At 42.0% G+C, this 12,670-nt stretch overlaps 1 protein-coding gene across 1 annotated transcript in view; it reads left to right on the forward strand.

Moving 5' to 3' along the window:
• ATP2A2 (ATPase sarcoplasmic/endoplasmic reticulum Ca2+ transporting 2) overlaps positions 1 to 12,670 on the forward strand; it is a 189,595-nt gene that overhangs the window by 159,175 nt on the left and 17,750 nt on the right. The window lies entirely within an intron of this gene.

The raw sequence follows: 12,670 nt of genomic DNA on the forward strand, positions 1-12,670 counted from the left end.
CACAATGTCTTACACACCTGAGGGCCACCCCACGGTAGAGTCAATCTGGCCAGCAATGCTCCCATGTGGTTCCTAAATCTGTAGAAGCGATGTTTATAATACTAATCTGACCAAACAAAGCGTTCATGTACCTTAGTATTAAGAGCCACCCGGGCAGCCTACAACTCCTGCTTAGCCGCTGTAATGCGCATTCCAAGCCAGATTCTCTCACACCTTTCTACTTGCTTCTCCAAATAAAGCACTTCCCTCACATATTCCCGGCACTTGCACACCACAAAGGCCATAGTTTCACCCCTAAGGAAAGTTTTAGCGTCTCCCAGAGCAGCAAAGGATCCTCCACATGCTGAGCATTATCAGTTGCAAACAGGGAATCTCTGTACAAATGGCATGAAAATCTCCACCTCCTTCCCTGTGGGCCCACCAAGACTCCTTGTAGAGTGTGATCTGAAAGCGTTGGACTGCCAATGTAAGCCTGAAACTGTAGGAAATATTTCTTCACCTACCAAAATAAGTCAATGTGAGACATAGATTGAATATAGTCAATGTGAGACATAGATTGGTGCGCCCTAGCAATATGGGTATAGTCAGAATCTAGCAATGATGCAACTGCCAAACATCTACCAGGTGTAAAAGCTTACTGAAAGAAGTGAAACCCTTCGCTGCCTGAAAGTCCCCAGAAGATGGAGGTCCAGTCTTAACTAATACGGGATCTTAAACAGCATTAAAATCACCCAGGACCACCAAAGAGATATGTAAATAAGACCCGCATGCTGCCACTACCAAATCGGACTCTTGGATATTAAGGAGGGCCAAGATGAACCGCCCCTGTGGGTCCTGCACCGTAACCACGACCGAAACAGTAACCTTTGCTAATCAAAATTACCACTCCCATGCTATGGGTAGTCCCAGATGCATAGAAACCTCACCTACCCACTGAAACATAGAAAACATAGAAAAGTGACAGCAGAAAAGGTCCAAGGCCCATCAAGTCTGCCCACTCTATTGACCCACCCACCCTCCTAGCTACCCTTTGAGAGATCGCACTCTGATGTCCCATTCCCTCTTAGAGATCCGACATGAGCATCCCATCTGTTCTTAAAATCTGGCACACTACTGGCCTCGATCACCTGTGCTGGAAGCTCATTCCAATTGTCAACTACTCTTGGTGAAGGAGTACTTCCTGGTGTCGCCATGAAACTTCCCGCACTTTATTTTCAGCAGGTGCCCTCTTGTGGCTGATGGTCCTCTAAGAAAGAAAATATCATCTTCTACCTCAATATGACCAGTGATATACTAAAAACCACCTTGTTTAAGAAATTTATAACCTAACCAGACTTCTCCCCTAAAATCGGAGCCTCCTCCCATCCCAAGGAGTCCGTCTACCCTCTTCTGCCAAAATTTCTATCTTTAATTGTTACCAGTTTTTCCCACTGGTGCCCGTCCTTCGTTCAAATGTACCAAGTTAACAACTTACTTCTCATCAACATCTTATGTTATCGTTTTCACCTTCGCAGTCTTGCACCTTTGTAACTCAAAGCACAATCTCCTTTCTCTTCTCCTACTTATGCTCTGAATATCGTCGACTGTATAATGCTACTCATTGTGAAACCGTGTAATACACAGACCCTGTAACTCTCCTGTTACTATCACTAGATGTTCAATGCTATACTCTGTAATTCGCTGTCTGTACAGTTTCTCTTCATTGTAAACCGCCTAGAAGTCGCAAGATTGTTGGCGGTATATAAGAATAAAGTTATTATTATTATTATTATTAAACGTCTCAATCATGTCTCCCCTCTCCCTACGTTCTTCGAGAGAGTATAGCCACAATTTGTTTAGCCTTTCTTCGTACGATAGATCCTTGAGTCCCGAGACCATCCTGGTGGCCATTCGCTGAACCGACTCAACCCTCAGCACATCCTTACGGTAATGTGGCCTCCAGAATTGTACGCAATACTCTAGATGAGGCCTCACCATGGTTCTGTACAATGGCATTATGACGTTGGGCTTCTGACTAACAAAGCTTCTCCGGATACAACCCAGCATTTGCCTAGCCTTGGATGAAGCCTTCTCCACTTGATTGGCAGTTTTCATGTCTTCACTAATGATTACTCCCAAATCTCGTTCTGCTGCAGTCCTTGCCAAGGTTTCTCCATTCATTGTGTACGTTCTGCATGGATTATTGTTGCCAAGGTGCATGACCTTGCATTTTTTAGCATTGAAGCTAAGCTGCCAGGTCGAGGACCAATGTTCCAATAAAAGAAGGTCTAGCGTCATGCTTTCGGACAAATTGCTGTTACTTACAATGTTACATAGTTTGGCATCATCGGCGAATAAAGTTATTTAACCTTGAAGCTCCTGAGTCATGTCTCTTACGAATATGTTGAAAAGGATCGGGTCCAAGACCAAGCCCTGCGGCACACCACTGGTCACCTCCAACGTTTTAGAGAGGGTACCATTAACCACCACCCTCTGAAATCTACCACTCAGCCAATCGTTGACCCATGCGGTTAGTGTTTCACCTAATCCCATCGATTTCATTTTGCTCAATAACCTGCGGTGGGGGACGCTATCAAAAGCTTTGCTGAAGTCCAAATACACGACGTCCAGGGACTCTCCCAGATCCAGTTTTCTTGTTACCCAGTCAAAGAAGTTGATGAGGTTGGATTGGCAGGACCTACCCTTGGTAACCCCATGTTGGTAGGAATCGCGTAGATTCTTCTCATCCAGCATCGTGTCTAACTTGCGTTTGATTAGTGTTTCCATGGGTTTACACACTATCGATGTGAGACTCACCGGTCTGTAATTCGCAGCCTCCGTCCTACAACCCTTTTTGTGCAGAGGAATGACATTAGCTGTTTTCCAGTCCAAGGGGACTCTTCCTGTACTCAGGGAGAGATTGAAGAGTACGGATAACAGTTCCGCTAGGACGTCTCTGAGCTCACTGAGCACTCTGGGATGTAGATTGTCTGGGCCCATGGCTTTGTTCACCTTGAGTCTTGATAATTTGTCGTAGACGTCTCCAGAAGTAAACTCAAAATTCCGAAACGGGTCTTCTGAACTTTGCTTTGCCTGCATCTGTGGACCGGATCCTGGTGCCTCCTAGAAAATAACAAAGTCCCTACCACTACCAACTTAGTAATCAACTCTATCAACTACCCTCTACAAATCACCCTAAAACTACTTGGAATGACTATTGACAGGGCTGCACCATGCAACCACAAATAAACAAAACGATTCAGAAATCATTCGCAGTCATGAGAAACCTCAGACAAGTCCGAAAATTCTTCAAAAGACCACAATTTCTGCTTCTAGTACAATCACTAATCCTCAGTATATTCGACTACTGCAACATCCTCTACCTCCCCTGCCCGGCAATAATGATTAAACAACTACAAACAATTCAAAATACAGCTTTGAGACTTGTCTACTCATTGAAGAAATATGACCACATCACTGAGACATACATCGATTCACACTGGCTTCCAATCCAAGAAAGAAAACAATTTAAATTCTACTGTATACTATTTAAAACTATAAACGGGGACAGCCCAACCTACCTAAACAACAGCCTTATCCAAACTACCTCTACCAGGCATAGAAAAACACACACCCCTTTCACCCACCCCACAATCAAGGAAATAAAACAGAAAAAAACTTTACGACGGCTTACTAGCCACTCAAGCAGCAAAACTAGATAACCAAATCTCCAACCTATTGATATCAACCCTTGACTACAAGAGGTTCAGAAAGGAAATAAAAATCATACTCTTCAAGAAATCCCTGAGTAAAGCCTAATACCATGAATACCTCCCTCCTACCTACCCCTGATCCTACCTCTCCCTCTCTCAGAAACGATCTCTGATCTAACTTTGTAACCCTTCATTCCACAACTCTTATTGTAATCCGCTTTGAACCGAAAGGTAATAGCGCAATAGAAATCTGTAATGTAATTTAGTAGTTCGGCTTTGTCTGAATTTGATTCTACGTAATTCCCGTCTGATTTCCTAAGGCGCACTATCCCATCAGTGTTTCTTTTTCTGTCACTAATATACCTGAAGAAGGATTTGTCCCCCTTCTTAATGTTCCTTGCTAGGTTTACTTCAACTGGCATTGCAGTTTGATGTTCAGCATCAGAGAGATGGGTCTCCTGCAGACCTACAATGTGAATCCTTTACCAATGCAAAACCTGTAAAATTTTAGAGCGGTAGATCTTGGAATGAATCCCTGCCACGTTCATGAACCAATCTTTGTCAGCCAGAACAAACCAAAAGAAAATATCTACCCACCCACGCTACATACCTCAAAAAAATTGAGATCTGACACCCAGCCCTTGCCAGACCCCCTAGAGCACTCCTCAAGCATACATTCAGCCACAACATACTACCAATGGACCAACACATTTCCTGCAAACCCCTATGATTGAACAACCCCCCCCCCACCACCACCACCACGCACAAACAAACCCTGTAATCCTACCCATTCCCCCACACCCACATCCAGGTACTCTCAAGAGACCAACCTATGGCACCCCCTCCCCAACTCCAGTAACAACTGAGCATTCATGCTTCCCAAGCCCATACCCACACCTCAGTACTGTCTTCACACACAAGTCAACTATTATCCCCAGAAACCCCATTTATACCAGCCCTCAAGTGAAAGCCCCAGAAGCACGAAATGAAGAGAAGAAAAGGGGAAGAGCAACAGTTGCCACCCGAGCTATTCAGAGTAATGCTTAGCTTGGCCAGCATGATCTATGTGCAACTTAGCAGAATACAACAGCGCAAACTTGACATGCAGCTTCATCAATAGTTTACAAGCCAGAACAAAAGTTTTTCATTGGGCCTGGACCAAGGCAGAGTAATTCTGAAACCACAAGATCGTTCTATTATTGTGAGTGACTTCTCTGAGTGCAAGGCCTACAATATAGCCAGTTTATGTGCAAAGTTTAAGATCTTGAAAATAACAGGGTGTGAGCGCTCCCCTGCCGCTCTCCGGGGTCCAACACGGTGGGCACGCTCTACGTGAAAAGGCCTGGTTTGCTCAGTTAACTGCAATTCTTTCAGGATCCAGGATTCCAGAAAATCCCAAAGTTCACTCTCAGCCAGGGACTCATTCTATTTGAGCGTAAATTGTTCATGCACTTTCTTTTCCAAGGCTGCAATACGTTGTTGCACTTGTTCTTGGGTTATGGCCTGGTCCTGTGCTTGATCTTTCAGATTGCTCGTGCGCTGTTGATGATCTGTACATTTGAGCTCCATAGAATCCAGGCGCTCATGGGCCGTCTCCACTCAATCCAAGATATTTTGTAGCTTTGACTCCAGCATGGACTCCACAGCTGCCTTGACCTCTGTTATTATCTCAGCAGATCACGCAGAGCTCACCATCGGGCTCAATGGCCCTGCTGCGTCAGCCAACTTGGCTGCGGCCCCACGCTGATGATCAGTCTTTTCTTTGTGATCAACCAGATTCACCTGCTGCCTGTGAGAGTGCCTGAAACCAGCTGGACATGGACCCCCTCTGACAATAGATCACTTGCGTGGGAAAAGGGATCGTGAGTCTTTGAGATTTAGAAAGGTAAATAATTTGTGAGAGAGGCGATGGAGCTCAGCATTTCAGCATCTGCTCATGACCATGGCACCACGTGATCCTCCCTACTTCTTCTTTACTTCTACTTTTGTGGAGAGAGACTGCATCCGCCTTTCTCCAGTCTTTCATTACCACTCCTGACTCTAGAGAAGCATTGAAAAGGTCAGCCAGCGGAGCCATCAGAACTTCCCTATGTTCTTTCAATACTCTTAGATGTATACAATCCAGCCTCATCGCTTTGTCAACCTTTAGTTTAGCTAGCTCCTCACAAACACAATCCGCTGAAAATCGATCAAGGTCTACCACATCTCCAGCCCTATTTGCAGTTGTCTTTTTGTAAATCTTTATTGATTTTCAAACTTCAATAGTGCAATACAAATGATATATCAGAAAAATTGCACAAAAACACACTATTAACTATATAATTACATTAACAATCATTTCCTCCCCTCCTTAATTATTTAAACAATAGTACATATAAAATAATTTCAATATTATAATGAAATAAATTAACTTTTCAAAATATATTTCCCACCCCCCACCCACCCATCCTCCCTGGATGTGCAAAGAATGTAATGAAAAAAGAAAGAAACATGACCTTAATTATAATACAATAAAATTAGTCAATGGACTCCATACATCTGTAAAAGACTTATTGTTCCCAAAACGTTCTGCCATCATCTTTTCATACTTATACGTGGTACACACAGTTACCCACCAAAAAGTAAAATTAATCCTATCGTAGCTTTTCCAATTATGAGTAATCAATTCCTGTCAAGATAGGGAAAGACGACTTTTATATCTATCTAAAGTAGGTTTAACATGAAGCAGCATACCACAAATTATCGCCTCATATGACAAGGGGATAGATAATTCAAGAATGAGATTAATTTGTCCCCAAATTGACTTCCAGAAGCCAAGTATCAATGGACAAAAAAATAACATGATCCAAAGTCCCTATATTAATATGACAATGCCAGCATCTATTAGATTTAGAATTATCTATTTTTTGTAAATGGAACCGGGGTCCAAAAATCCTATGCAATAAAAATAACCATGTTTGTCTCATAGATGCTGACGCTGTACATTTCAACCTCCAGGTCCAAATTTGTGGCCAACAAGACAGAAATATATTGTTTTATCTTGATGCTCCAGATATCCCTAAGACTATTTTTGGCTTCTTATTTAAAAATCCAGAAATCAATTTGTACCACTGGGCGGCCTGATGTCCTACTAGATCTGTCTGGTAGCAAAGGATCTCAAGCTATAATAAGTTTTTAAGCTTTTCCATTCAGGGAACCCACTCTGAATAGCCTGCTTCAATTGCAACCACCTATATTGTTGAGACTTTAAAATGCCAAATGATTGTTGCAGCCTTGAAAAATCAAGCAGTTTTCCATTAGACATAACATAGAAGATGACGGCAGATAAGGGCCATAGCCCATCAGGTCTGCCCATTCTACTGACCCACCCCCAAGTCTACTATCCTAGGGATCCCACTCCTGGTGACAGGTTCCCTTGGCTTAACCCTCTAAGGCAGTGGTTCCCAACCCTGTCCTGGAGGAACACCAGGCCAATTGGGTTTTCAGGCTAGCCCTAATGAATATGCATGAAGCAAATTTGCATGCCTATCACTTCCATCATATGCAAATCTCTCTCATGCATATTCATTAGGGCTAGCCTGAAAACCCGATTGGCCTGGTGTTCCTCCAGGACAGGGTTGGGAATCACTGCTCTAAGGGATCCCACATGGGTATCCCATTTGCTCTTAAATTCTTGCATGCTGTTTGCCTCGATCACCTGCACCGGGAGCTCGTTCCAAGGATCAACCACTCTTTCTGTGAAGAAATATTTCCTGGTGTCGCCATGAAATTTCCCGCCCCTGAGTTTGAGCAGATGCCCTCTTGTGGCTGAGGGTCCTTTGAGAAAGAGACTCTCTTCTTCCATCTCGATACGGCCGGTAATATACTTAAACGTCTCGATCATGTCTCCTCTCTCCCTACGTTCCTCGAGTGAGTACAGCCACAAATTTTTCAGCCTTTCCTCGTACGATAGATTCTTGAGCCCCGAGACCATCCTGGTGGCCATCCGTTGCACCGACTCTACTCTCAGCACATCTTTTTGGTAGTGTGGCCTCCAGAATTGCACACAGTATTCCAAATGAGGTCTCACCATGGTTCTGTATAATGGCATTATGACTTCAGGCTTCCGGCTGACGAAACTCCTGCGGATGCAACCTAACAACTGTCTTGCCTTAGATGAAGCCTTCTCCACATGATCAGCAGTTTTCATGTCTGTGCTGATGATCACTCCCAAGTCTCGTTCTGTTGAAGTTCTAGCTAAGGTCTCACCATTCAAGGTGTAAGTTCTGCATGGATTTCTGCTGCCGAGGTGCATGATCTTGCATTTCTTAGCGTTGAAGACCAGCTGCCAGGTCGAGGACCAAAGCTCCAACAAATGTAGGTCCTGTGTCATACTATCGGGTGAATTGCCGCCTCTCACTATATTGCATAGTTTGGTGTCGTCAGCGAATAACATTATCTTACCTTGAAGCCCCTGAGTTAGGTCCCCTATGAATATATTGAAAAGGAGTGGGCCCAAGACTGAGCCCTGCGGTACTCTACTGGTCACCTCCAATGTTTTAGAGAGGGTACTGTTAACTACCACCCTCTGAAGTCTGCCACTCAGCCAGTCATTGACCCATGTAGTTAGAGTTTCTCCCAGCCCCATTGATTTCATCTTGCTCAACAGGGACACTATCGAAAGTTTTGCTGAAGTCTAGGCATACGACGTCCACGGATTCTCCCAAGTCTAGCTGTTTTATTACCCAGTCAAAGAAGCTAATGAGATTGGATTGGCAGGATCTACCCTTGGTGAATCCGTGTTGACTGGGATCCCGTAGATTCTCCTCATCCAAGATTGTGTCTAATTTACGTTTGATTAGTGTTTCCATGAGTTTGCATACTATTGATGTGAGATTCACCAGTCTGTAGTTTGCAGCCTCTGCCCTGCAACCCTTTTTGTGCAGTGGAACAACGTTAGCTGTTTTCCAGTCTATGGGGACTCTCCCCGAACTTAGGGAGAGATTGAAGAGTCCTGATAGCAGGCAGGTATTCGGACATCCAATGTCCGAATACCTGCCTGCATCCAATTCTTCTAGGCAATCCCAGCACCACCTATTTGAATCTTGGAGTTTAATCATAAGGACTATAAAGTAGATTTCATTATAGGAACCTCTGTTAGTTTAAACTGTCAATAAATTTAATTGTTTTCCTTGTATCCAATAACATTATGTTGTCCTTAGCATATCTAGGTAGCTTGATACATAGTACATGAGGTATTTGCATAGGGAACATAATTTTCCATTCAAGATATAACCAATCCGGCTGATGTTCCATGAGCTCAGAGAAGACCCAGTACATATCTTGATGCATTATGTAGGCTTGATGATACCTATAAAAATTGGGAAAATTTACCCCACCCTTCACAATTGGTTTTTGTAAAGATACTAAAGCAATTTTTGCATTTTTCCCTAGCCAAATAAATTTTGTCAGAATATTATTTAGCTTTTTGTAAAAGGACCCTTGAAAATAAACTGGCAACATACCCATTTGGTAGCAAACAGGCAAAATCATCATTTTGACCGTTTGAACTCTCCCCCACCAAGACAAATGTAGAGGGTTCCATTGCTCACACATTTCCGTGACCTTTAACAATAAGGATTTTTCATTTACTTTCATCGTTTCTTCCAATGTACTTTTTATCCAAATACTTAAATATTTTATACCAGTGGTCTCACTCAAACCATTAGTGGGGCCACATTTTGGATTTGTAGGTGCTTGGAGGGCCGCAGAAAAAAATAGTTAATGTCTTATTAAAGAAATGACAACTTTGCATGAGGTAAAACTCTATAGTTTATAAATCTTTCCTTTAACAGTTAAAGAAAAGATTTATAAACTATAAAGAGTTTTACCTTATGCAAAATTGTCATTAACTGTTTTTTCTGCGGCCCTCCAAGTACCCTATTTTTTCTGCAGCCCTCATATTTAAAGTTTAAAATCTTTCCTTTCTCAAAACTGACACATTTTCAATCACTATATTGAAAATAAAATCATTTTCCCTACCTTTGTTGGCTGGTGACTTTATTTTTCTGTGCTTTTAACTATGTTTCCAGGGCCTTATTGTCCTTTGACTGTTTTTCTCTCAGTCTTCACTTTCTGCCTTGCATCCATCTTTGGTATTAACTTAATATTCAATTTTTCTGCTTTCTTTTCAAAATCTACATTTCCATGTCTTACCTTCCCTTCTATCTCTCTCTTCTTCCGTCCCTATTTCCATGGTCTGACATATTTCTTTCATTTCTCTCCCTCCCTCCTTCCTTTCCCCTGGTCTGGCATCTGTCTCTTTCCCTCCCCCAACTTTTTATTTCTTTCACCCTGCCGCCTTCTTTCTTTCTCTCTCTCTCCCTCCATGCCCCCTTTCTTTCTATATGTCTGTCTTTCTCTCTCCATGCCCCTTTCTGTCTGTGTCCGGTCTCCTTTCTTTCTGTCTCCCTGTCCCCCCCTTTCTTTCTTTATTTCTCCCTGCCCTCCTCCAAGCCACCACCATTGGGGAACAGGCCAGTGCCAAGGTAGCTCTCCCTGCTTAACTTCCCCAGTGCGGGGCCGACCAATTCTCACCACCTGACGTCAATTCTGCCGAGGGGAAGTTCCGGGCCAGCCAGGCAGCGATTGGCTGACCCGGAACTTCCTCTCTGACATTAGAATTGACGTCAGGTGGTGAGAATTGGTCGGCTCTGCGCTGGGGAAGATAAGCAGGGAGAGCTAAGACCTCGGCACTGGCCTGTTCCCTGATTGCGTTGGCTTGGGGGAGGGCAGTGAGAAGTGAAGGGAAGCAGATTGAGGATCCCTGCTTTATGCGAGCCGCAAGTCATTTGCCGACATTCCCTCCAGAGAGACACAAGTCCAATTACAGCAGTCGCGGTCTGTACATGATTGTCCTCTCCACAATCGGAAAACTTGTGAAGTGGAGAGACCGCGGGCCGCAAAATAATCCCTGGAGGGCCGCATGCAGCCCGCAAGTTTGAGTCCACTGTTTTATACCATCTTCCTTCCAGATAAAAGGAAATGCATCAAATAATCCTTTTGCACAATGTACATTTAATGGCAGAACATTTGATTTATTCCAATTTATTTTGTAACCAGAGAATTTTCCAAATCTATCTATTAAATCCAGTAAATGTGGAATGGTCGACTCAGGATTCCTCAAATGAATCAAAATATCATCTGCATACGCAGAGACCTTATATTCCTGACCTGCATAAGGAATAAATACCATGTATCTCTTCCGCTTGTTGAATAGCTAAAAGTAAAGGTTCCAGAACAATATCAAAAAGCAAAGGAGACAACAGACACTCTTGTCTAACTCCCCTCTCCAGATAAAACCTCTCTGAAAAAGTATTATTTATATACAATCTGGCAGAAGGGGAACTATACAAGGTTTGAATCATTTGTATGAATCCAGAACCAATACCAAACCAACCCATTGCCTGATACATAAAGGTCCATTCTACTCAATCAAAGGCCTTCTCTGCATCCAAGGATACAGAGAAAGCCGGATCATCCATATCTTTTGTCAAGTTTAACATATGAAAGGCCAATATGGTATTATTTGAAGAATGTCTTTGAGCAACAAACCCTGTTTGGTGCATACCAATAATATAAGGGAGAGCCTTGGCCAGGCGTAAAGCCAATAACTTTGCTAACAATTTTCAATCCACATTAATCAAAGAAATAGGCCTGTAATTTGAAACCAACATAGGATCTTTATTTGGCTTTGGCAAAGCTATTGTTAAAGATTCTGCCATAGTACCTGTAATAAAACCTTTAGTCAGTTGAGCCTGATATAAATTGAATAGATGAGGTAACAAGGTAATTTGAAAGGCATTATAAAACTCTACCATATATCCATCACCACCTGGAGCGGATCCAACTCTAAGAGACTTCAAGGCTGTCTGAATTTCTTTTTGTGAAATTGGTGATTCGAGACTACCTTTCATATGATCAGGAATTTTAGGCCCCTCAATCAACTGCAGAAACTCTAAACCTTCTTTCTCTTTAGTTGAATAATGCTCAGAAGAATACAAGCCTTTATAAAATTTCAAAAATTGTTTTAAAATATTTCCATTTTGAGAATGAGTTATACCATTCTCATCTGCAATCTGCAATTGTCACTATGTTTACTTTTTTTTTTAAGATAATTAGCCAGTAATCTTCCCGCTTTATTCGAGTTTCCATAATACAAAGCTTTATGAGATATCAACTTTTTCCTGGCCAACTGGGAAGGAATCTCATTATATCTATATTTTGCTTTTAGAAGATCCTGAAAAGTATTTTGTTCCCAATTTAATTTTAACTTTTAACTCCAGGTCCTTAATATTTTGTTCCAAGGTAAGAAAACCTTTATTTAGTTGTTTTCTAATATATACTGAATATGAAATTATGTGTCCTCATGGTAGCCTTAAAGGCATTCCATAAAGTTTCTATAGAGATTTCTTCCGAAGCATTGATCTGAAAAAATTCATTCATTTTCAACTGGAATTCCTCTATAAAGTTGGAGTCTGCCAGCATTGCATTATCAAATTTTCAAACAGGCCTATTATTTTCTTGTCCACCTATATCACATTCGATCCAAACACCCCCATGATCCGATAAGATAATTGGATCTATAGTTGCCTTTTTTACTTGTTGAACTAAATTTTCTGATATAAACACATAATCAATTCTTGAAAATGATTTATGAACATGGGAGCAAAATGAAAATTCCCGATCAGTGAAATGAAGAATCCTCCAAATATCTTTTAAACCACACGATTTTACCAAATTATCCAATCCTAATGATTTTAATATTTTACTAGGTTTTTATCCAATATTGGATCTATTACAACATTAAAGTCCCCTGCCAATATTAAACTGGAGGCAGATGATGGTAAAATCAACTGTTGTAGATTCTTAAAGAACTCCACCTAATTCAAATTAGGTGCATATATATATATTAAACAGCAACAAGGTATCTTTTCCTG

This window comes from Geotrypetes seraphini, chromosome 8, assembly GCF_902459505.1.
Source record: "Geotrypetes seraphini chromosome 8, aGeoSer1.1, whole genome shotgun sequence".
NCBI classification, from domain to species: domain Eukaryota; kingdom Metazoa; phylum Chordata; class Amphibia; order Gymnophiona; family Dermophiidae; genus Geotrypetes; species Geotrypetes seraphini.